Here is a 25,450-nt window from a genome sequence, read left to right as displayed (position 1 = left end):
TTGTATTCAGCTTTTTTTTTTTTTTTTTTTTTTTTTTTTTGTGAAAGACATCAGTAAAATAAGAAATAATACATTTTGGAATGATTTCCAAGAGTAGATAAGAACAAAAACCTAGAATTTCAAACAGTAATCTTTAGTTATCTAACTAAGTCTGCCTTTGTGGAAGAGCTCGTTCCCTGATACTTTCAGGTTTGTCTTCTGCTTTTAACATTTCCCTTACAGTTCTCTGCCAAATAAAGGTAGAATCTGCACAAGGATGCAGAGCTCCAGTGAATCTGGTTGCTCCAAAAAATATTAATGTTTATTGTATTGCTTTAAGAAATTGAGACAATCTTTTCCAATGAAAGAAAAAAATCTGCATCATACTATGTATAGTATAAAGAATAGAGAAAAGGCTGAAGAAAAAGAGCAGGTAGCAGTTCTGTTGGCATTTTTCCTTTTTCTAGGTTACTGCCAAGATTTAGGTACCACAGATAGGCTTTTCCTGTCTTATTGCATTATTGGGTCAACAGGCAGAAAAGGGCAGATTTACCAGCCCCAAATCTATAGGAACCAGTGTGGAAAACCCTGCTGCCTAGATCCGTATGACTGAAAATGTATGCATATGTGCTGTATAAAATTAATGACTCTACTAAATATTTAAATGCTAACAAAATAGTCTAATGTCTTCTTCCTTCACATAGAATGCTTAAAAAAAAATCTTGAAACCTTTTATTTTGAGCAAGGGTACAACATACATATATGCTTTTTATAAGAGTTCTCCTTGTTAACATATTTTTGTAAGTATAAAATTTATTAACATAGTCTCATTTTACCAAGAGAATTAAATGATTTTTTTTTTTTTTGAATGCTTCAGTGAACTCCATCCAAAGATTAGAGATGGAATTTGGGAGGGTTTAATTCTTATCAGTGAGTCTATATCTAACCAGTGTCTGTTAAAAACTCTAATTAAAGGGTTCAACATATCCAGTGCTTCAGTCTTGAAAAAACAAAGGCTAAGAATAGGCTTAAATGCAATTAGTTAGTTTATATTGGGATATGGGCACAGAGAAGAGGAAGTGGGATATTGGAAGGCGTGAAACCAGGAAGGAATAAAAACCCCCTGAAGGGTGAGTTAACCCGGTTGTCAACACTTAGGACAACAGGGCCTTATCACAGTGAGAACTTTTAAAGATGAAAATACCTCAAGGTTGTTCATTCAAAGGATAGAATAGAATAGAATAGAACTTTACCAAGTTCTGTCCCCACCCCCCAAACCCAAGGCCATCCCCATGAACTTTTCATTCCCTTGTAGTTTTAGATTATACCTGGTTGAGAGCTAGGAGGATTAGGAAGTCACTGGCAGAAGTATGGCTGAGCAAGAGGCTTTCGAGGTATCCACTTCAGGAAGTGGATTGGGCAGAAATGAGATGAGGTGTGATTAGACTGTGAAAACTTGATTTCTGCATCATATTTCTCATGCCTAAAAACTTTTTAGGCTTAGATGGGTAATATCAATGATATGATAGACAATAAGACAATAAAGATCAGTGACAACTGTGGCAAATCAAATGCATATGCACTGTCCAAAGGTTTGTGCTTCTTATCTCTAGTCCATCTTTACTAGGTGAGGACAATGGCTTTATATTGTCACATCCTGATAGGAAAGTCTCAAATCTGAACTATAGATGAAATTTCATGATTTTAAAAATAAGTCTAAAAAGAAGAAATGATTTTTAGCCTGGTAACCACACATATGTTGCCAATCACTGATCTCAAGTTTAAAGAAAACTGAATATTAATAGCAAACTTTTAATTTTTCAGTTATAAACATATTTTTCTTTATTCCAATAATTCAAAGAAAAATAATGATTTATTATGTACATTTTCTTCTTGCTTTCTGGAAAATAATTATAAAACATGCTTGACAGGGCTCCTGGGTGGCTCAGTGGGTTAAAGCCTCTGCCTTCGGCTCAGGACATGATCTCAGGGTCCTGGGATGGAGCCCTGCATGGGAGGGGGGCGTTTCTGCTCAGCAGGGAGCCTGCTTCCTCCCTCTGTCTCTGCCTGCCTCTCTGCCTACTTGTGATCTCTGTCAAATAAAAAAATAAAATCTTAAAAAAATGCTTGAAAAATTTAATAAAAGTAGTTTATACCTTGACAAAAGTGATAGTGTATTGAACCAAATTTTTAGCCCTTTGAGTCTACTAATTAACTAAATTAATATATCAATCAATCAATAAAGCAATCCTGTAAAGAGAAGTCCAAATTTTGACAGATATCCAGGAAACAGTTTAAGAAAGGTAAAGTCCTCTGGATCTAATTATGAGTTTGAACTACTCCATAACATAAACTAAATATTTTTCAATTATCTTTTAATGTTCCCTCTCTTCAGTGACAAGAAATTCTGTGAAGAAACATGTTATTATTAAATTCTAATGAGAACAGGGACTAGCCTCAATCAGAGTTCTCTGGTAAGAATATACAGTCTGCCCTTGGATTACAACAATGACAATTACTAGACCAAAGCTAACTGAGTAACCCAAATAAAGTGTTAATAATTAACATCGTTTTTAAAGAAACCTTTGGAAACAGGATCCCCAGGTTTATATTTTTTTATTAGTGAAGTTCACAGAAATCTAGGGAGTATGTATATAAAAATTAATTTAGAATGCTTAATCCCTGTTCTTGTTGATTTGATTCTTCCTTCTGGACACATATTTCAATATACAAAGCCAACTGTTGACTATGTACTCAGGAGAGTATAGTTTGAGTATATGCAGAACCAAAGACTGCCAGAAGGCCCTCTGTAAAGCAATATTATAGGGCTTTTGCAATTATAATTTCTTTTGTCTAGGCAAATAATTGTAGTGATTTCTCTTTAGCTGACCCATGTGAAAAAATAATGTGAACTGATTTTTGGAGCTTATTAGATAAAAGTAATCAAATATTTTTGCCAAGTGAAATTGTTGAAAATGTTGGAAATTGGCTCCATCAGATTCAGCTTTGACATTATGATTTCCAGGAAGAATTTTTCATTTTGGGACTTGATATGCCCTCAAATGCAGTGGAGATTTTAGTACTGAAATTAAAAAGGCATACTTTTCTTTTGCTGCTTATAAATGTTCAGAAGTAATCAAGAAGAAAGTTTTCTATGCCTTTGAAGGTTTTTTTGTACGATGCCATTGTGAATCTTGTCTCAGAGAATAACAGAAATGATGCTTTTGATTCTCACTAACTCTCCACATTAATGGATAATACAGGGGCCATATGACAGGTGCAGCGTTTGATGGAAAAAAAAAGGAACTTTGTCACTGTTAATTTTTCCTGGATTGGGGGAAATTCCAAATCAAAAACACATTTTTACTTATAATATGTAAATATCCTACATTTGGGGGATTTTTTTTTTTTAAGTAAAACCAAACCAAACAAGGGTCCCTCCTGAACTTCTTTGAATGAGCAACCTATGTGGAAAGCCTTTTTAGCAAAGCCATCCTAAACTAAACCAGGTTTCTGAAAAGTGGTCCTGCTTTACCCCTTGAAAATCTTCAACATAATTCTGATCCAACTTCACTTGTGCCAGTTCAGTTCTGAAAAGAAAACTGATTTCCTGCTGATCCAGGATCAACATCTCAATAAGCTTCAATAAGCTTGTGCCTGCTGAGATTCAAACTTGCTTTAAGCATATAGGCATCTTAAGTCCTTCAAAAAACATGTCAGTAAGATGTCTGGCAAAGCGATGTATCTCTAGGGATAAAACATGTTTATTTTGTGTGTTCTCGTGGTCTTTCTTCATTTTCTCTTTTCCCCCATACCCTTCTTCTACCTTTTCCTATCTTTTGGGTGTACTACCCAACACATACGCACACACACACGCATGCTCGCACACATCTTTGCTTGCACGCAAACACATATTATGCTCCTCTGATTATGCCCAGGTGACTGTTTCATTGCCTGTGAATTTGAGGGATTCCCTTAGTGAACATCTGAAAGCAAAACATTATCTAAAACTGGAATTATAGTGATTTCCTGGTCTTGCTAAAACTCTACTTTCTCTCTTCAATGTTCGCTGTAATCCTTTCTTTGTTATGCCACAGGAAATATAAGAAATCAAATTAAATTGATTCCTTGAAATATATGAAGGCTTATTCTTTTCTTAGATTTTAAAGGGGCTTCATGATTCATTAAAGGATACTGTCACAATTCCATACATATTACCTGTATTGTTAAATCCTAAATATGATGGCTAATTTTTATTTGAACAAAGCATTTCCCCTTCAGGCAGAGGCATGGGTCTGCACTGTTGGGTTTATTTTTCAACTCTATTCAAAAGAACAAAAGATCCTCTGAGAGAGCTTCAAAGTAAATAAAAAAGCTCGTCAGTAAATCACAAAATTGTGCCTTTTCTTTTAGGATCAATATTTTCCTTTTTCAGACTGAGGTATCAGGCTACAAATACTAATACATTCACCCAAGTGTTTAAGGAATCATTTTTTAAAACACGGTAAGTTTGTCTCTTAGCTCTGTTGCCTCACCATGTTAACTATGAAAGTGAGCTACATTGTAACCTTAAAGGAAAAGTGACAAACTCATGGTCACTTGACTGGATACATTAGAAATAGAAACTGATTTGCCTCAGAAATAGTAAGTCAATGTCTGTCTCTGAAAGCCTTCTTCTCTCTACTGCTAGATTGCTACATTTCCAATCCCATTCACTCTCTACTTTTGATTCAAAATTAATTCAATAAACACTGTTTCATGATTAAAGTAGTTCAGACAATACATGATATATACCATTTGCTCTCTCGTTCTTTCAATATCTCCGTTTTAGTTTTCTTGGGGAGGGGTGTGTTGTTAGTTTTACATAAAAATAACAGTAGCATTTTAATATCTGGTTTTAAATTAGTGGTGAAGAAATTCCAGTTTTACTATTGGTTCAAGATAAAGATCTTTCTAACCAAACATAATTGAATTTATATGGAGAAATGCTTCAGGAATCTTTCTTTGTTAAAAATTTATCTGGGGGCACCTGGGTGGCTCAGTGGGTTAAGCCTCTGCCTTCGGCTCAGGTCATGATCTCAGGGTGCTGGGATCGAACCCCGCATTGGGCTCCTTGCTCAGTGGGGGGCCTGATTCCCCCTTTCTCTCTGCCTGCCTCTCTGTCTACTTGTGATCTTTCTCTCTCTGTCAAATAAGTAAATAAAATCTTTAAAAGAAATTGTATCTGCATTACTCAAATATAATTCCAAATATAAAATTTAGTGATTTAAATTTACCCTAGAGTTGACTCTTACCTATACTCACTTTTATATTGTTGAGGGTTAGTTTCTGAACTCCTTTGTATTTAACTATATGTATACAGAACATGCACACACTCACACAAATGTAGTGAGTTATAAAACAGCCATTTTATTGCCCAAGATTCTGTAGGTCAGGAGTTTCAGCTGGCCCAGAATATTTGGTTTCTCTCTCCTCCTGATGCCAGCTGCTGTGGTTCTTCTGGGATGAGGATGACCTCCCTGGGGTCTAGATGCTGGCTGTCCTGTGGGGTACACTGATTCCCCTCCACATGGCCTCTCATTCTCTCCATGTGATCTATCATCATGAGGCATTTTAGAACAAGCCTCTATACTTGGTAGATTACATCCAAGAATAAATACAACAATGTGCACCTTGTAAAACACTTAAAACACTTTCTGTTGTATTCTATTGGCCAAAGCAAGTCACAGATCCAGCTCAGATTCAAGTGGAGGGGAAGGAGAGTCTAATTTTTTTATAGGAAGAGTGCATATAAAGATAGAGAAATTGTTGGTAACCATCTTTGCAGGCGATCTACCATTAAATATATACTGTATATGTCATTACATCTGTAATAAAATATGCATATATTTTGTTTCTTGAGTGTTTTTTGCAAGTATGTAGAAATACAGTTTTATATCGACTTTGTATCTAGAAACCTTGGTAAAATCACTATTTAATTGTAATTAGACAGGATAGATAATCATATAAAGGCCTCTGACTTTCATCTTTGAGTAACTGGTGATTAATCATCCTCAATCTTCTTTAAAAATTTTCTGTATTGTGTTATTTCTATTTAGCAGAAGTTTTCTGATCTTATTATCTTTGTAATTAGTGCTGCCTCTAATTCTCAACATCCTGAGCTACTGTACTAGTATCCCATCCCAGTTTACCAGCAAACATTTCCTCTGCTACAACTTGCCATAGGCTATTTTATATTTTACATTCCACCAGTGATGGATTTCTGTTTGCAGCCAGTTGATAGGTGATTCAACTGCCAAATATTGTTTTGGTGTCTGCTTTCCTGGACGTTCTTTGATGCAACTGTCTTGGAACAAATTCCCCAGCAAAAAGACTCTTGAAATGAGGAAAACCAGCATCTGTGGCACCAAGGAAGTAAGAATAGGCAGAGAGAGGAGTAGATCTGTGAGGAGTGGCATGAGGCCCCAGCTGATTCCATGGGGCTTTCTAGAGCAGGGACATCCTTTCATGCAGGCCAGACGTTTATTCCTTCCCATCAGCCAGCCATTAGATGTAGGCAGCCTTCATAGAGCAGGAGTGACTCTGGGCAGGATATGTCTCTTTAGCTCAAGGAAATTTCTGGAGCAGGATTTAGCTAAGAGATTTGAGTTGCCAACACTTCCACCACCTAGGAGAATGACTACACTAGGACTGAGGAGGAGAACTGAGTTATGCATGCAATAAACACTACCCTAGATTCCAATTACAAGTGTGTTAGACCTATTCATTGTGCCTTATATATCTCTTATACTCTCCTCTGTATTTTTTCCTCAGTACATAAATCAGGATTTTTTTACTGACTTATCTTTAAAGTCACCTATCCCTTCTTCTATCCTGTCCAGTCAGTTATTCAACTTAGATTTTGAATTTTTAATTTTAGTTATTGCATTTTTTTATATTTTAGAATTTTATTGGATTATTTTTCATAGTTGTCATTTCTTTTTATGGTAATCTTGAATAATTTAATCACATTTAGTTTAAGTATATGTCTTAAAATCCCAGTGTCTAGATGACTTCTGAGTCTCCTTCTATTATATCTTTGTGTTTTTTTCCCTTGATATACCCAATGATATTTGATTTAAGACAGCATTTTTTTTTAAGATTATTTATTTATTTATTTATTTGAGAGAGAGAGAGAGAGAGCATGAGAGGGGGGGAAGGTCAGAGGGAGAAGCAGACTCCCCATGGAGCTGGGAACCCCATGTGGGACTCAATCTCAGGACTCCAGGATCATGACCTGAGCCAAAGGCAGTGGCTTAACCAAGTGAGCCACCCGGGCACCCCAAGACAGCATGTATTAGTCAGCTTTGGCAGCCTTAAGAAAATATCATAGAACAAGTGGCTTAAACAACAAGAATTAATTTCACAATTCTGGAGCTTGGGAAGTCCAAAATCAAGGTGTCAGATAACCCAAATCCTTGGTAAGGGATTTCTTCCTTAGAGAATTTCCTTTTTACCATGTCCTCATAAATTGGAGGGAAGGAGCTCCGGTCGTTCTTCCTCTTCTTATAAGGACCCTAATTGCATCCTGAGACCTCTACACTTATAACCTCATCCAAACCTAAATATCTCCTGAAGGCTCCACCTCCACTCACTACATTGGACTTTAGGGCTATAGCATATGAATTGTGACTGGGGGACACAAACATTCAGTCCATGAAACAGGACATTGTATAAAAAGTTATGGAAGTTGCAGAGAGGATTTTCTCTACTTTTTAGTAGGCAAGTAGAGTAGAAACAAGACTGCATAGACTAGATGATGGGGTTCAGATTTTATAAGTCTCGACTTGTCTCTGATTCTTCTTTACTTTGAAGTGTATCCTAAGAGGACCACAACTAAAACCTAGGGTATGTATCTTAATGGCATCTCAAATCTAGTTTTTATCTCTTTTATAATGTAAAACTGCCAATAATTCATTGAGCTTTCCAGATACTTATTTGTTTGGCTTCTTAGGTTCTTGTCTTGTAAAGGTTAATAATTGAAAAGGTGTCTTTCTATAATTTGGTTATTGTTGACAATGCTGCTATAAACATTGGGATGCATGTACCTCTTTGAATAAGTATTTTTTTATCATTTGGGTAAATACCTAGTAGGGCAATTGCTGGATCATAGGGTAATTCTATTTTTAAATTTTTGAGGAACTCCATACTGTTTTCCAGGGTGGCTTCACCAGTTTGTGTTCCCACAAACAGTCTAAAAGGGTTTCCCTTTCTCCAGATCTTTGCCAGCATCTGTTGTTTCCTGTGTTGTTAATTTCAGCCATTTTAGCCATGACCACTGTGAAGTGGTATTTCATCATTATTTTTATTTGGTTTTCCCTTTTCCCTGATGCTGAGTGATGTTGAACATTTTTCATATGTCTATGGGCCATCTGTATCTTTTCTTTGGAAAACTGCCTGTTCATGTCTTCTGCCCATTTCTTAACTGGATTATTTGTTTCTTGAGTGTTGCATGTGATAAGTTCTTTATAGATTTTGGACACTGGCCCTTTATCATTTGCAAATATCTTCTCACATTCCATAGGGTGTCTTTTAGTTTTGTTGATTATTTTCTTTGCTTTCCAAAAGATTTTTATCCTGATGAAGTCCTAATAATTCATTTTTGCTTTTGTTTCCCTTGCTCCAGAGATGGTTCAGTAAGAAGTTGTTATGACCAAGATAGCATCTCAAAGAGATTGCTGCCTGTGTTTTCTAGGATTTTGATGGTTCCCTGTCTCATATTTAGGTCTTCCATCCATTTTGAATTTGTTTTTGTGGATGGTGTAAGAAAATGTCCATTGACTGATGAATGGATAAAGAAGATGTGTGTGTGTGTATGTGTGTTTGTCCAACACACATGCACAATATAATATTACTCAGCCATAAAAAAGATTGAAATCTTACCATTTATGATGATATGGATGGAGCCAGAGTATATTATGTTTTTTTTTCTTAGAATTTTATTCATTTATTAGAGAGAGAGAGAGAGAGTGCATGAGAAAGAGAGCAGGGCAGAGGGAGAGAAACAGACTCCTTCCTGAGCAGGCAGCCTGATGTGGGACCTAATCCCAGGACCTTGGGATCACGACCCGAGCCAAAGACGGATGACCAACTGACTGAGCCACTTAGGCATACTCAGAGTATATTATGTTAATTGAAATAAGTCAGTCAGAGAAAGACAAATACCATGTAATTTCATCATATGTGAAATTTAAAAAACAAACAGATGAACATAGGGAAGAGGAAAAAAAAGTGAGAGAGAGGGAAGCAAACCATAAGCGACTCTTAGCTATAGAGAAACTGAGGGTTGATGGAGGGAGGTTGCTGGGGAATCGGCTAAATGGATAATGGGTATTACTATGGGCACTTGTGATGAGCACTGGGTGTTATATGTAAATGATGAATCACTAAATTCTATACCTAAACCCAACTTTATAGTTAACTAACTAGAATTTAAATAAAAACTTGAAATTAAAAAGGGCCTCAAAAGGAAAACTGTCTCAGACTATAAGTTTAACTCCTCTTTTTCTTTCTTCACTTTGAAATCTTGGTTCCTAAATTATAAAACATAATTTTTGTCTCCCTACTGTTTGACACTATAAAGAGCTCTGCCATTTTCTATTGCTTGCAGTATCTATTTCCAACCAGGAGCTACTTAAGAAATTAGCAAATGTCCTAAGGTTTGTGTTTCTTACCTCCAGTGGACTTCTCTTCTCACCAAGATCTTGGCCCTTAAAAATCCTAGGAAACTCAGAGCTCTTCAGTACTTTTAAGAAGATGCTTTCTTGTACATGTTTATTTTTTTAAAATATAGATGTTATAGTAGTTCTAAAAAGTATTTATATTATAAGCTACTCTATCATGCATAGAAATAGAAATGATTCAATTCCTATTTTGACTGCCCTCTATCACTCCTTTATTCACAGTAGAGTAGTGGTTAAGAACCAAGAACCTATAACCATGCAAAACTGAGAAGTTAGTTGTGTGACCTGGGATAAACCATTTATCCTCTTTGTGCCTCAGTTTTCTTTCCTGGAAGATGATGATAGTAAGTGCACTTACCTCATGTGCTTTTGAATACTGTACAAAACAAAGCTATCAGTACCATGCCAAACATCTAGTGCATGCTCAATAAACATTTCACATCTTATTCCCAAACAGGTGATTTAAGTGCCTCTTCTTAATCATCAAAAACTTTCATTTTTTTACATTCCCCACTGTTTATCTTCTGCTTCAATGCTGGTGTCTTTGAAATTCTTTTTGTTTTTTGTTTTTTGTTTTTTTTCATTTTTTTCCATAGACCTAGATCAAACATGTGTCAGGAATGTTCCAGAATGACTGAGTGGCCAGAGTCAAATTGTATTAGCTATAATATCAAGTGAACCATTTAGTAAGAGCATAACTGGTTGTGTTTATGAATGTTTTCATTAGTTCAGCATCATTTTCACATTTTAACCAATTCAAAGTCTACTCTAAAATTATGTGACAAAAACCTATATGAAAAAGAACATTAAATCCCAAGCCTCATATTGCTGAGCCAGAGGTGTGGGTTGTATTCCTGAGCTCCAATTATCTTTGGGCCAGAACAAAGAAAAATAAACCATTTTTGTGTCATTTGAAATTGGTAGTATCACAGGTGAGGCACACAATGACATTTTCAGCAATTCAAATTTTAGCTACTCATGTTCAGATATATTTTATGGCTTCCCAGTCTTAGAGACTTTCTTCTATTTCTAAGAGAAGGAAAGAGGGAAAAGTTTGAGAATTATATAGTTAATGTTTTATTATTGTTATTTCAACATTATACACATGCTTAGTATTTCTTTATCTTCTATATAAAACTGTTGTAAAATTTTTTACAAGGAAAAGATAATTAGTACTTTGGGATATTCTTTTTTAGAATCAAAGTGTTTTGTTACAGAAAAGTATGTTAATTACTTTGTAAAAGCATAATGAAGACCACACCACTGTGTATGACTGTGGAGGTTATATATGGGACATTTCTAGGTAGTATCATCAACTGATTGCTTATTTCAGCAAAATAAGTGCATATATGGAAGAGGACTTCATATGTAGTAATGTAGAAATACATAAATAATATCACTACAATTTGACATACTGATTCTTTTCTTACTATGTCATAGGCACAACCCCATGTCATAAATACTAAGCTGCATCATTATTTTAGCAGTTATGTTGCATGTCATTATATGCATGCAGAGTTGCATACTTTATTTCCTCAATCTCCCATTGGTTCATACTTGGTTATTTCCAGGTTTCAGTAATATAAATAACCATCCACTGAACACTAGTGTATGCACGTATTTACATTGTATAGTAACATCCTAATACAATTGTTAGATCAAAGTTATTCGCAAATGTAAAACTTTTTTTTTTTAAGATTGTATTTATTTATTTGACAGACAGAGATAACGACTAGGCTGAGAGGCAGGCAGAGAGAGAAAGGAGGAAGCAGGCTTCCTGCTGAGCAGAGAGCCCAAAGCGGGGCTCAATCCCAGGACCCTGAGATCATGACCTAAGCCGAAGGCAGAGGCTTTAACCCACTGAGCCACCCAGGCACCCCAGCAAATGTTAAACTTTTAATGTATGTTGCCAAATATCAGGATTCTGTACTTTAAAACATGACAGTGGTCGGGGTGCCTGGGTGGCTCAGTGGGTTAAATAAAGCCTCTGCCTTCCGCTCAGGTCATGATCCCAGAGTCCTGGGATGGAGACCCGCATCGGGCTCTCTGCTCATCAGGGAGCCTGCTTCCCCCCCCTCTGCCTGCCTCTCTGCCTACTTGTGATCTCTGTCAAATAAATAAATAAAAATCTTTTAAAAAATATAACAAAAAATAAAACATGACAGTGGTCTAGAAGTACTGCTCTAAAAACCATCACAAAAATGTGATAGGACCAGGGTGCCTGGGTGGCTCAGTTGGTTGAGTGTCAGACTCTTGAATTCAGCTCAGGTCCTAATCTTGGGGTCATAGGATCGAGTGCCACATTGAGCTCCACACAGCACAGAATCTTTTTGTCCTTCTCCCTGTCCCTCACACCTCCCCTCTCTCCCCCTACAGTGTTCTTTCACACTCTCTTGTTCTAAGTCAATCAATCAATAAATCTTTAAAAAAACTGTGATAGAGCCTATCATGATAACAAACATGCGAGGTAGTACTAGTCGTCAACAAAATTGAAATTTTTTCATTCCTCAGTTTCAACAATGAAGAAATATGCTTTATATTAGAAAACTTTGCTAAATATTTTTTGTTCATTAAGTAAAGCTAATACTGGTGTAAATGAAAATAGTTCGTATGTCATGTCTACTAAATATCAGGTGACATTTTGTTATGTTTATAACTAATAAAAATTGCAATTGTTTTCTATAATATTATGAGATGTAACAATGATTAAATTGCTGATCACTTTTGGCTCAACTGAGTGAGGAGAAATTTGCTGTTTTTTGAATTTTACATATATATTCATAATCTGTATCATAAAGTTTATAGTAATTAACCAATGTTTATTTATTTATTTATTTATTTATTTATTTATTTAAGATTTTATTTATTTATTTGAGTTTTGTAGAGGTTAAATGAACTCCTAAATGCAACTGTTTTTCCTCAAGGTTTTATTCATTTATTTGAGAGAGAGAGAGAGAAAACAAGCGTGAGCTGGGGGTAAGGCAGGCAGAAAGAGAGGGAGTCTCAAGCAGATGATCCACTGAGCTGGGAACCCAATGCAGGGATCTATCCCAGGACTCTGAGATCATGACCTGAGCCAAAGTCAGATGCTTACCATCTGAGCCACCCAGGCATACCTCAATTCTGTTCAAAATGGAGAAGCATATCACACAGCACCATAAATATGTACCATTTCCAGATAGTTCCATGTGTTGTTAATGAAGTTTTGTGATATAATTTTTTAATCCAACTTTCCCTCCGGATTCTTCCTTCCTTCCTCCCTCCCTCCCTCCATCCCTTCCTTCCTTCCTTCCTTCCTCCCTTCCTTCCTTCCTTCCTTCCTCCCTCCCTCCCTTCCTTCCTTCCTTCCTTCCTTTCTCTCTCTCTCTCTCTTTCTTTCTTCTTTCTTTCCTGTGAGTTTCTAAGTATAAATCACTTGTTATGGTTAATTAGAAAGCATGACTGGATTTTTCTAGGAAGTATGAACTGGATTTTTCTCTAGGAATGGAGACATCAAAGCTAAATTGCCTCTTCTTCATAAGAACATTCAACTATTTTTTGCAGAGAACCAAAATAAGAACATCTGTAGTATCCTCTAAGGTTTTTGCTCAAATCTTTTTGAATGTGAAACTGGGATTGATTTTAACATAATGGAAAATTATTGATGTTTATGGAGCGAATCTATAACAATCTGAATTTGCATTAACCAGACTTTAAGATTAAAACTTTAATATCACTGAACAGATTGACATTCCATTTAAATTTATACTGTGATTGTTTTCCCCAAATGCCTTAAAAATGACAGTGCCTCTTCTATAGCACCAAGTTTATGGTTGATACTTGAAAATGACTGCCTCAGTTTTCCTCCAAAGAATGGATAGCAGCCCATTAACCCAAAGATTAAAGATTATTTTTGAGAAGAGTGGGTATGTCAGGCTTTTGTTCATGCAATTTTTGTCTGCTTTCTGATTTTAGTTGACATAAATAAGCTGCCAGTAGAAACCAATATTAATTCACAATCAAGGGAAGAAGACAGAAATGGTAAGGGCAGAAGACAAAGTACATATTTTCAGAATAATTTTATTGAGGAAAAAAAAATGACTTTTCTCCCCAGAGACTATCTGACATTTGTGAGACAGTAAGTAGAGGGGAATGAGCCCAGGATTTGAACCACTACACATGGGTTTAAGGACTATATTCTGATATTCACAGTGTGACTTGGAAGAAGTCATTGGAGCAATGACGGTCTGGGTTTTTATGCTTAGCAATTGGGAGTAAGAGCAATTGATGAAGGAATGAGGAAATGGGTAATGGAAGAGAAGCATCCCTGGGAGAAAGCATAGCACATTACTGTCCTGGAGATGAGGGATAGCATGCCATGCAAATAAATATTTTGAAAATAAAGAATCAGCCAGGGAATGACACTAGTGAGAAAGCTAGAGGCTCACTTCAGGTCTTAATCCCACACCAAGGAATTTTACTTTATCCTGACACAGTTATATTTACTGAGTGCTCTTTATGTTAACCAGTGTTACCGCTTCATTGACATTATTTTATTGAATTTTCATAACCGCCCTATGAGGAAACTGAGGACCAGGCAGTTATTAACATGGCACAGCTGGGGGTTGCCCAGCTGGCTCAGTCAGTAGAACATGCAACTCTTGAACTGAGGGTCATGAATTCAATCCCCACGTTGGGCATAGAGCTTACTTAAGAAAAAACAAAAAGCATAGCCTAGTGGGTAAGTGGCACAGCTAAGATGCAAATCCCATTAAGTCCGATTTCAGAGTATTACATTGAAATAGTTCACTCTCAACAGCGGTATGATCAGATTTTCATTTTAGAAAGAGTCCTCTGATTGCAGAAAGAACTGATCTGGGGAAAAGGCCTCATTAGAGTCAGAGAAACCTGTGACTAGAAATGAGATGATCACAGCCACAGACAAGGTAGAAGCAGTGCACTTAGAAGACAGAATCTATAAGATTTAGCAATGTATTTGGTGAAAGTGAAAAGAAAAAAAAAAAAGGAGATAAGAATGCACTCCGGTGGCTTTGTTTTTTTATTTGTCTTTGTTTTAATGTTTTCCTACATCCATCCTGTAGAGTAGCTACACTTAAACGTTATTCACTGTTACCCTCATAAGCAATCTGCTTGTCTTCTAAGACTTCAAATTATGCCATTTCCTCTGTCTGGAGAAGTTCCCTTAACCCACCCCACCCTACTAAACTGTGGCAGAGAGATACCCTACATCTCCTGCTCTTCAGAACTTCTCCTATTGTCCCAAAGCTTCTGTGGTATCTTCCACTTCTGGAATCCTCATGTCTCTGAATGGCTTTCTTGAGAAGCATATGGAGAGCTACCTGCGTATCTTATGTTTCTACTTCATATATTCTGGGGACAAGAACTGTGTCTTACTATTCCTTAAAGAGTAATGTGGTGGCTTCTGAATAGCTGAGGTGTAAAATCAGTATTTTTCTGAATTTGAATAAATAAATTTAGTCTCCTGTCAGTTTATGAAATCCACTAATTTAGTAAATATCATAATTCATGGTTCGTAAATGGCCTCATCAGAGAGGTCTTTTTGACTCCTATCTAAAGTAGTTTTGTGATCATGACCCCTCTCTCTGTCTTATTATTTTGCTTTATTTCCTTTATACGACTTAGTACTATCGAGCAAGACTGGCTACCTAATTAGCAGAGTTCAGATAAATGCAGTATCTTGTTAAAAAAAATTATTCAGAATTTTGGGAAAGGAGTAGCTGAGCCTTAAACCAACTTAAACAGAGCCTTAAACTGCACAGGTCATATGGCCATGAGGCCAGTCATGGGTTCATATGTATGTTTCATCTCTCTCCTCCTTTCCATTAAACTCTAGGAAGGTAGGAATTATCCCTGTCTTATCCCCACTGCCCAGAGGGGGTAAAAATGGCAGATGATAGCTACTTAATGAATACTTTTTTTGAATAAAGAAATGATTTTAGATTGGCATACCATGTTTTGAAACTTTTGTGGGTGATGGTCCTGACAAAAACGCTTTCCCTCTATGTAATTTCATACAGTGGTTCCAATCTCCATGGCACGATGTATCCTGAAGAGGGTGACAGTGATTTTTTTTTTTTAATTGAAAACCAACACTCACCATGTTGAATAGCTCTAATTATCATCCCTGGGATGAGTCCATAAGCTAAATGGGCCGGAGACTCAATTACCACCACTCCCTTGAGACAGTCCTTCCTAAATGTAGTTGAGATTCTGAAATCGCCAACAATTTCAAGAATATTGTGACTTACTCTAGTCGGTACCTATTTTGTGACGTAGATCTTAATCCTTTGTCCCTGACAATCTTGCTTCTTTCAAAAGCTTTAAATTAACTTTTATGAAGGAAAAGAAAGAATCTGACTGAAGGCAGTAAGAGGTTAATGTAAGCTATTGTTTCTGTGACATGGTACTGCTCCACAAAGCGTAATAACTTCATCAGAGGGAATTCAAAACTTTAGGGAAAAAGAATTATGGCCTTTCAGGTACTCAAAATACCTTTTGAGATGTATGTAAAAAAGATAATTGAGGAGTTTGGATTGTCTTTTTTTGAGATGATGTCCGATGATAGTTTAAATCCAATCAAACATTGTTTTAAATGATAGGAGGTGAATTCTCAATAGAAGTATGCAATACCCATTTCTAAAGAAAGGGGAAAACGAATGTTGTAAGGGAAAATTCTATTCTTTCTCTGGAAATTTTCCCTTTCAGTTTTATAAATGTGGATTTTTCTTCTGAAGTCCGAAATCACATAATATTACTTTCAAAGGACAAGCTCATAACTAAAATGTAATAAGACCTCTCATTTATTAAGTGGCTGTCATGTGTCAGACAGTGTACCTAACTACTTCAGAAATTTTATCTAATTTAGCCCTCATGACAATGCTAAAGGCAGTTGCCCTCAACCCCTTCTCTCCCCCATTTTACTAATAAAGAAATCAAAGTTTAAAGAAATTGAAAACATTGACCAAGGTCACAAGTGAAACAAACAAATGAACAAACAAAAAAACACCACAATTGCAATTAAATTTCAGTTGAAAAACAAATATGACATATGGCCATTCCGGCTTATATCTGAACTGAGAGTTTATATCTGGGATAACTTCTAATTCTGCTTTATTTTTCTGTTGTTTTTGTTTTAAGACAATCATGAATAACCTTGTCATAACTAAAATTCTGCCAGCATAGTCTATTATAATATGGTTCTGTTTCATTTGTGTATTTTTTTAATTGGTAACCAACTAAGTAGGGAAATGTGAGTTAAGATTAAATGTTTCAAGACTTTTCATAACTTGTTTGCTCAAAATGACTTTCTCATCACAAATGGCTGCACAGAGTTATCACTATTACATAAAGATGGAGTATCCAGGGCTTTCTGGTATCAGTTGAGGTGTATTGCTAAGCCCCACTGTCAAAACTGCACCCTGTAACTGGTCTTTCCCTTGTGGAAAGATACTATCCTTCTGATGGATTCTTAACTTGGTCCATTCCTTGCTTGAAGGTGCTGTGTTCAGAAAACTTGGGAGAGTACAAAAGTGGACTCAGAGATTGCTAACACTGTTGTCCATCAGAGCCCACCTATTTGTTAGATTTTTTTTTTTAAGATTTTATTTATTTATTTGACAGACAGAGATCACAAGTAGGCAGAGAGGCAGGCAGAGAGAGGAAGGGAGGCAGGCTTCCCGCTGAGCAGAGAGCCCGATGCGGGGCTCTATCCCAGGACCCTGAGATGTCATGACCTGAGCCGAAGGCAGAGGCTTTAACCCACTGAGCCACCCAGGCGCCCTGTATTAGATTTTTTTATTGTCAAAAATGTATGTGGTGGGGCACCTGTTTGGCTCAGTTGGTTAAGCATCTGCCTTCAGCTCAGGTCATAATCCTGAGGTTCCCCTTGTTGGATTCCCTACTCCCAGGGAGCCTACTTCTCCTTCTTTTCCCTACTTGTGCTCTCTTGCTATCTCTCTCTCTCTCTCTCTCGCTCTCTCTCAAATAAATAAATAAAATCTTTAAAAAAATAGGTTATAGCGAAAGATGGGTATTGTTTGCAGAGGGCACAAAAGAACAGAGAAATCTGTGAGGTTGTCTGAGAGCAGCAAGTGTGAGAAAAAATATATTCAAGAGGGTGATGATGGGTGTGGATGAAGGTTAATTTGAGGGTGGATGTTAGACTTGGGTGAAGTGAGAGGTGCCAAACTGTCTTCCTGTTGTGACAGGTGATCAGGGCCCATGATGTGGGAATGCAGAGGCGGGGGCAGGGTGGCAAAAGAAGAGACCAGGTGTATATGATAATAATCACATCGAGGAGAGAAGAGTGTGTGTCTTTGCTGAGCCCCTTAAGGGTTAGATGCTGGAAAGGCGGCCATAGGGGCGGGGTCTTGGCAATAAACACGTGATAGGAAGCCACAGGCAGAGCAAATAAAGCAATGACTACAGAAGGCCTGGTTATTTGATGTGTTGGGTGGTACAATATAATAATTGTCCCTTGCTGCAAAGTCACAAATATCAAATTTGAAAAAATTAATTTGTTATAATATGAAATAATGTATAAGGATTATGATACTCAAGTGGGTCAGATTTCTATTTGTAAAACAGAAATTGATTCTAGTGATTCTACCAAAGGCGGGGAGAAGGTAGTATCTGCATGATTTGAGGATAAAATTAAGTTGTATTTGAAGTTTGGCTGTGTAATCCCCCTTCGTTGTATTTGTTGCTTGTCCAGAGAGCCAGGAATAGCAGAGAAAGAAAATTACATTCACTCTGTGGCCGTGTTAGAGTTCACACTTACTTTGCACTCAGTTCCTTCACCTGTAAAATGACACTTATGCCTAAAATGATTCCACATGCCCTTTCCCCTGTGGGGTCATCAGTTCATTGTAAATTTAATATTTTACTCCCTGGCCTAGAGAATCTTTTCAAAATCTTGCATTTAATTCCCTAGGGATCTTTTTTTCTGCATAGTGTTGAAATGCTGTATGTTGTGAATTCCCTAATTTAAAATATTAAAAGCAACATTGTCAGTCTCACATGCAGGCACTCTAACCATTTGCCACTTTGATGGTGATGGAAGTTGCCTGCCTAACTCCTTTCCTGAGGCATCAGAAGGCAAATACCCCCTTTCAACTTGGCAACGTAAGATGATTTAGTTCTCATTTTAGAAACGTTAGCAAAAGGCTATTTCTGCTTCAGGTTTAACAATCTCAGTGATGTCCATGTTGTGAGTGGCATTGTACTATGTCCTACGATACTTTAGAGAAAAAGTGTAATTTGGCAGCTTCCGTTTACATAGTTCTAGATATTGATGATGACATTCATGGGAATTATTTCTATACAAACCCACAGAAATTGCTCACAATTCTGAAGGGAATAACATATGTTTGCTAGCTTAGAAATTATTTTGTATTTGAGTGTTAATCTTAGAAGACACAATTCTGAGACAAAAATCTTTGTTCTCACCCCTGTCCTGATTATCATGAAAAGGATGGGCGATACCACATATCCTCAGGGATTTTACAGTGTCTCAGCAATTGAAAAGGAACACAAAATATGTCCCGGTCTGGAGTTTAATTTGTAATCCATTTCATGTCTATTTTGATAGAAACTTACTTTATGGTTCATTTATTTTTCAGGCTAATGGTATATTTATTTTTATAGTCACACACACACACGCATGCACACACACAGAAGGAGCTTTCTCAGCTTTGATGAAAAAAAGCACACACATGTATTTGGCCTACTTTTTATTTGATTAAGGCATGCACGCACCTATATTTATTCTAAGTCCCCATTTAGGTCACTGAACATTATTCAGTCAGTTCATGACAGCAGCTTCTGCTTGTAGCATGACTGCGGTTATAGAACTCTGCGGAATACGTCTGTTCTGTGTATGTGCGTGCGTGTGGGAGTCCATGATGTGTGGCAGTAATAGCTTAGGTAAATAACAGTAAAATAATGATAATTATTCAGTCCTTGTGTATGTGTATGTGTGTATGTGCATACACATATACTAAAATGTAACTTCAGTTAACCACACTAAGTTGTTTCATGGCATATTTTCCCAATTAATAATCCTTAAAGCTCTTTGCTTTCCCCCTACCCTGTCACTTCTGAACTCTTCTGCCTGTCCATCTAGGTCCTTGCTTACCTTGTCTCATCAATCCTACCTTCCCTCATGTGTGTCTGCACCTATGGTCAGACAGATTTGTCCCCATGACACAGCACAAGGTGAGTTTGTCACGTGTTACTCTAATAAATGGTTTACATATTTGTTTGTATTGTCAGACCATGTGCTCTTTGAGGGAAAAACAAGGTCTTCTTCATAGCTGTTTGCTTAGAGCTGTGTACGTGATGGGGCTTAATAATTAATTTGTAGAAGGAAGGAAAGAAGGGAAGGAAGGAAGACAAGGGTGGGGGGGACATTTTTTCCTATTTTTACCTCTTGTTTGTTGTGCAAACTAGATGAGTTTAAAGATGCATTTTATTTTTAGATGCTTCCTGCTCCCACACTAATCTCTATACATAAAGTGCCTTTCCAATTTTCTTAATACCTCTCAAAATTCTATCCTTCCTTCGTGATCCTACTAAAGCCCCATTTGTATCAGGAAATTTTCTCAGCATCACCTCCCCAGAATTGGCTGTTTCTTACCTGAAATCCAGTTGTAAGGATTTTGGGTGAATGACTGTGCATGAGCACACGTGTATGACTTTGTATCTATTTGATCTCATCACATAAGCTTCCATTCATGCTGTGTATCTTGTTATTCCTGGAACTATACCCCTCCTCATCCCCAAATACCTCTTGATGCAGTTCAGGGAAGGCCTTCCAAAATATATCACTCTGACATATTGATTATTTGGCATGGAAACTTACCTAAGAAACAGTCAGTGAAAGGTCATTCTGACCGTCCTCTGTTCCCCCAAAAGCAGGCAGTAAGTTCCCCATGTGAAGGATACCTTCCCTACACCTGGAGGACTGATGACATCCTTACTGCGAGAAACAAAGAACTCAGGGGCAAGAAGAGTATATGAACAAAATTTGACATTTCTCATTAATTTGCTACTACAAGCCCAGACTTCCTTATTTTGTCAATTCTTCACAAATTGTTTCTTTGTCTAAAAGGTTTAAAAGCTGCTTGCTTTGGTCACTTCTCGGGGACTCATATCTTTGGGGCTTCATACTTAGAAAATTCGATTTGTTTTTCCCTGTTAATCTGTCTTTGTCAATTTAATTATCAGGCCAGCCAAAGAACCTAGAAGGGAAAAAAGGAATAGTTTTCTTTCCCTGCACTCTCTACCAAGCTGAAGGCTTTCTTATTCAGATCTGGCTATTCTGGATTTTTTGTTTGTTCATATATATATACATATATATTTATTTATTTATTTGACAGAGATCACAAGTAGGCAGAGAGGGAGAGAGAGAGGAGGAAGCAGGCTCCCCGCTAAGCAGAGAGCCTGATGTGGGGCTTGATCCCAGGACCCTGAGATCATGACCCGAGCCAAAGGTAGAGGCTTTTAGCCCACTGAGCCAACCAGGCACCCCAGTTTTTACATTTTTACTAGAGTTCCATGTGTGGATTTCTTCCCAGCATAGAATGCTTGTGTACTTTAAAGACAGTCTGTGCAGGGAAAGGAAGACGTGGAAAAAATCCAATTTAGATTGGACAGAGGAAACAAAATAATAAATTATGAATGGCAATGACAACCATTTTTCTTTTGACATATATTTCTAAAAGTATCTTATTTTTTGGTGAATATTTCTATTGATTTCTGAGTTCAAATCACAGAACTTTCTTTTAATATATCTTCTGTCTGGGATTTATAGCAAAGGTTCATACTGATTTCAAGCACCAATTATTGAAATACCATATGAACAGAATGCATATTTTAGCATATTCATTTGTGCCAGTAACCTCTGCTCTAGAAGTCCACTTCATTTATCTAGAGAATGGATGCTATCTGTAAAAAAATCTAACAAGTACTGACTTTGCATAAGGCTGCTTAGTGAGCCTTTCTGTAATTTTCATTGTGGTATATTACTTCACAAATGTGTTTGACAACAGACTTTTTAAGGAGCTTTTTTAAAAAATATTCATAATATTCTCTTGCAGATAACAAAAGATGGTGGTCAGTAGGATCAAGACATTATGTTTCAATCATTCCATACTTTTACATAAAACATTTGATTGGAACAAGTATTAGGCAAAAAGTTATTTTTATTTCAACTATATTATGTATACCAAATATAAAATTTTTGACAACAGGATTTGTGGGATTTTTCTGTGTTTTGTTTTTGTTTTTCTTTTTACCTGAAATATGAGTTTATGTAATGGAATAAAATCTTTGGAGTCAGTCATCCAGTAAACTTGAAAATCAGCTTCTTTCCTAGATTTCTATTAGGTTTTGAAATAATAATCATACCTTGGGTTTTTTTTTTTTTACAACTTCTTGGAATGTTGATTTTTCTACTTCCTGCTTCTGCTGATTCTTTCTTTTGGTGGGGTCCTTTACTCCTGTGGGTTTGTAGTTTTTATATTGTAATCTCATTCTCAGTGAAAGGTTCTTTTTCATGGAAGTTTTATATACTGTCAGCTAGTTGTAGCAGTCTACTTTCAGATGTTTTTGGAATTTGCTTCTAACTCATGAGATATGTTATTGGTCTTGAATTAGTCTAATATGTTTTTCTGGCTTCTAGAAAATTACACTTAACTCAACATTGCTGCATATTTGAACTGGAAAAGGATTTCCGTATCAGCTGGTAGTGATCCAAGAACATAGTTTCAGCTTTGATAAAGCTCAAAATACATTAAAACATTCAGATACATTAAACAAACAAACAAACAAAAACCCTAAAGTCCAGTATGATAAGTTTGATGATGAAATATAAGTTAAAAACTGCTATTGGGTATTATTATAGATGACTATATCTATGGCAGAAATGGACCAGTACATAAAATACTATTATAGGTGCAATAATCTTAACTTTATAAAATACTGCTGGGATAATATAATGAGTTCAGTATATATATAGAGTTCAGTATATATATATATATATATATATATATATATATATTCAACTCTGTATTAAAATCAGAAAGCAATATGACAATGATGCACATGTATCCTTAGCTAGGAATATTGTAATGGAGTAAAGATGAATTTCAGAAAAGATGTAACAACTGTGTATAAGTATAAGTTAAATTGTAGTCTCCTACTTTCCTAAATACTGATTTAAAAGGCCTTAATAATTTTGATACATATTGAATGATATCAAAAAATTTTCTACTGAGTCCAACAAATAACAAAATTGGGAAATTTCTATTACTTTAAAGGAAATACTTTAATACTAGAGTGATAAGGGACAGAAATATAATATCACTGAAAACCAATTTTGTGCCAGGCAGCGTGAGGCTGTTTCATGTTCATATTTAATTCTCACAGTCACCTTTCTACAGATCAGGAAACCAACTCAAAGTAAAGATTAGTAAACAGTGGTATTGATTTTCAAACTAGGCTCCTTCTAAAATCTCAAATCTCTGTTCTTTCCTTAGTATAATCTCTCTTAATATACTGTTTTTACATTTCAATACAGCATTTACTAAGAACTGGAGGGAAATTGTTCTTTTGTTTTCTTTTAAATATTTATTTACTTAGGGCACCTGGGTGGCTCAGTGGGTTAAGCCTCTGCCTTCTGCTCAGGTCACAATCCCAAAATCCTGGAATTGAGCCCGACATCCGGCTCTTTGCTCCACGAGTAGCCTGCTTCCCCCTCCTCTCTGCCTGCCTCTCTGCCTACTTGTGATCTCTGTCAAATGGATAAATAAAATCTTAAATAAAGTAAAATAAAATAAAAATATTTATTTACTTACTTGAGAGAAAGAGAGCACAAGTAGGAGAGGGAGAGGGAAAAAATCTCAGGCAGACTTCTTGCTGAGCTCACAACCTGATGCAGGGCTTAATCTCACAAACCTGAGATCAGAACCTGAGATGAATGCAAGAGTCAGATGCTAACTGACTGTGTCCACCCAGGCATCTCTATTTTGCTTTCTATTCTTAATTGAAATGAATCCCCAAATTGACAGTGATGTTAAGTTTTCATTTTATTATAATGTTCTAGGACTCTGAGCAAACAAGCAACACAGTTATGAATCTCAATAAGAACACATTTGTAAATATAACACATACCTTTTAGAATCATAAATGAGCTATATGGTTGGAAAAATTGTCATATTTGGCAGTTTTCTTAAATGCCTCCTTATACATAGTAAATTGTTTGTTTTAGATTTGGCTGGTTCAGTTGCATGCAGTCCTCAGCTAATCCAAAATTTTAAGAAAAAGATAATCTGTACATATAATCAAATTCTTATCAATGTTAAATAACAAAAAATAGAAACATAAGAAGCATTGGTAATGATTCAATCAGTACACTTATACAGTAAATTCTCCACATTTTTCTTCTCTCTGCTGCCATTACCCTAGGGGTTTTGGTTCAAAGATTTACAGCCCCATCTCTAAGTAACTTAACATAAAGATAGTTTGCTACTCTGTGCTATGTCAATAAAAATTAAACATCTTTCTGATTGCTCCAGTATATTTTCACTTTAAATTTCTATACTGTAAATTATTCTATATATCTAACCCAAATTTTGTAAGACAGATATTATAGGAGGAGAAGCAGTGTCCTCTTTTTTTTTTTCATTGATGAGTTTATTTCAGCAAAAAATACATACTTAAACTGAAATTGATTTAATTTTTTTGTGTGACACAGTTCTTTAAGCCATATAAGATTTCATTTGCAGTGGGTTATCATTATAGTTATTATTAGTATGCAAGAAGCAGTGTCCTCTTATCATAAATATAATAATACAATTCCAAGAAAAACTTACTGAGTAGTTTTTGCCAGAAACTGGACTGAATTTACATGTGATATGTAATTTATTCCTTGCAACAGTTCTGTGAAAGAGATATTATGATTCCCCAATTTTACAGAAGAACAATGAAGAAATGGAGCTTTAGCAAGGTTAAGTAACATGAAATAAAAAATAATTAGTTAAATTAGTAAAATGTATATAAAATAAGAGGGAAGAAGTAGTGATACTAGAATTTGAATCGGGCTTTGTGACACCTGAAGTCATATTCCAAATAACTATGGCATACCAATTTTCAAATTTTGTTTTTGCTGTAGGAAACAGGATTAGGCAAAAATTTTCTTATATTCTACCACCCAGCAGTAACCATCCGTATTTCAATAAAGATATTTTTCTGTGTATTTAATGTTTTTTCCCTTCTTTGTTTGTGTGTGTGTGTGTATATATATATCTATATACCTAATAGATCTGTGTATCTTCACAAAACATGTACAAATGTGTTTATAGAACCATTATTCATAATCATTCTAAAGTAGAAGCAACATAAATACCAACAATAGAATGGATAATAAGTCTTTGTATATTTGGATACTGGAATCCTATACAGCAATGAAAAAAAAAAATATCATCATCATGGTTGATTCTCACAAACTTAGAGCAGAAAAATCCAGGCACCAAATCAGTCTATGACTCATTTATGAAAATTTCAGAAACAGACATATCAGTCTGTGGTATTTGAAGTCAAGTAAGGATGTCATAAACTAACATCACAGTGGTGAGAATGAAGAGATAGTAAAAATTAAACAAAAACATGAAGCTGTTCTTTCTAGTATGTGGGTGCCAAAAGAGAAAGAGAAGGCTGGCTTTGCAATT

At 36.0% G+C, this 25,450-nt stretch overlaps 1 protein-coding gene across 1 annotated transcript in view; it reads left to right on the top strand.

The window, feature by feature from the left end:
- The first annotated feature begins 4,453 nt into the window (after positions 1-4,453).
- PTPRD (protein tyrosine phosphatase receptor type D) overlaps positions 4,454-25,450 on the top strand; it is a 1,060,901-nt gene continuing 1,039,904 nt past the window's right edge. The window contains exon 1 of the mRNA XM_047699812.1: positions 4,454-4,483. The gene's annotated coding sequence lies outside the window, so the exon portion shown is untranslated. The remainder of the gene's footprint in view (positions 4,484-25,450) is intronic.

Source organism: Lutra lutra, chromosome 13 (assembly GCF_902655055.1).
Source record: "Lutra lutra chromosome 13, mLutLut1.2, whole genome shotgun sequence".
Classification (NCBI taxonomy): domain Eukaryota; kingdom Metazoa; phylum Chordata; class Mammalia; order Carnivora; family Mustelidae; genus Lutra; species Lutra lutra.
Note: the sequence above shows the minus strand (reverse complement) of the source record. Positions and strands in the feature narration are given on the sequence as shown.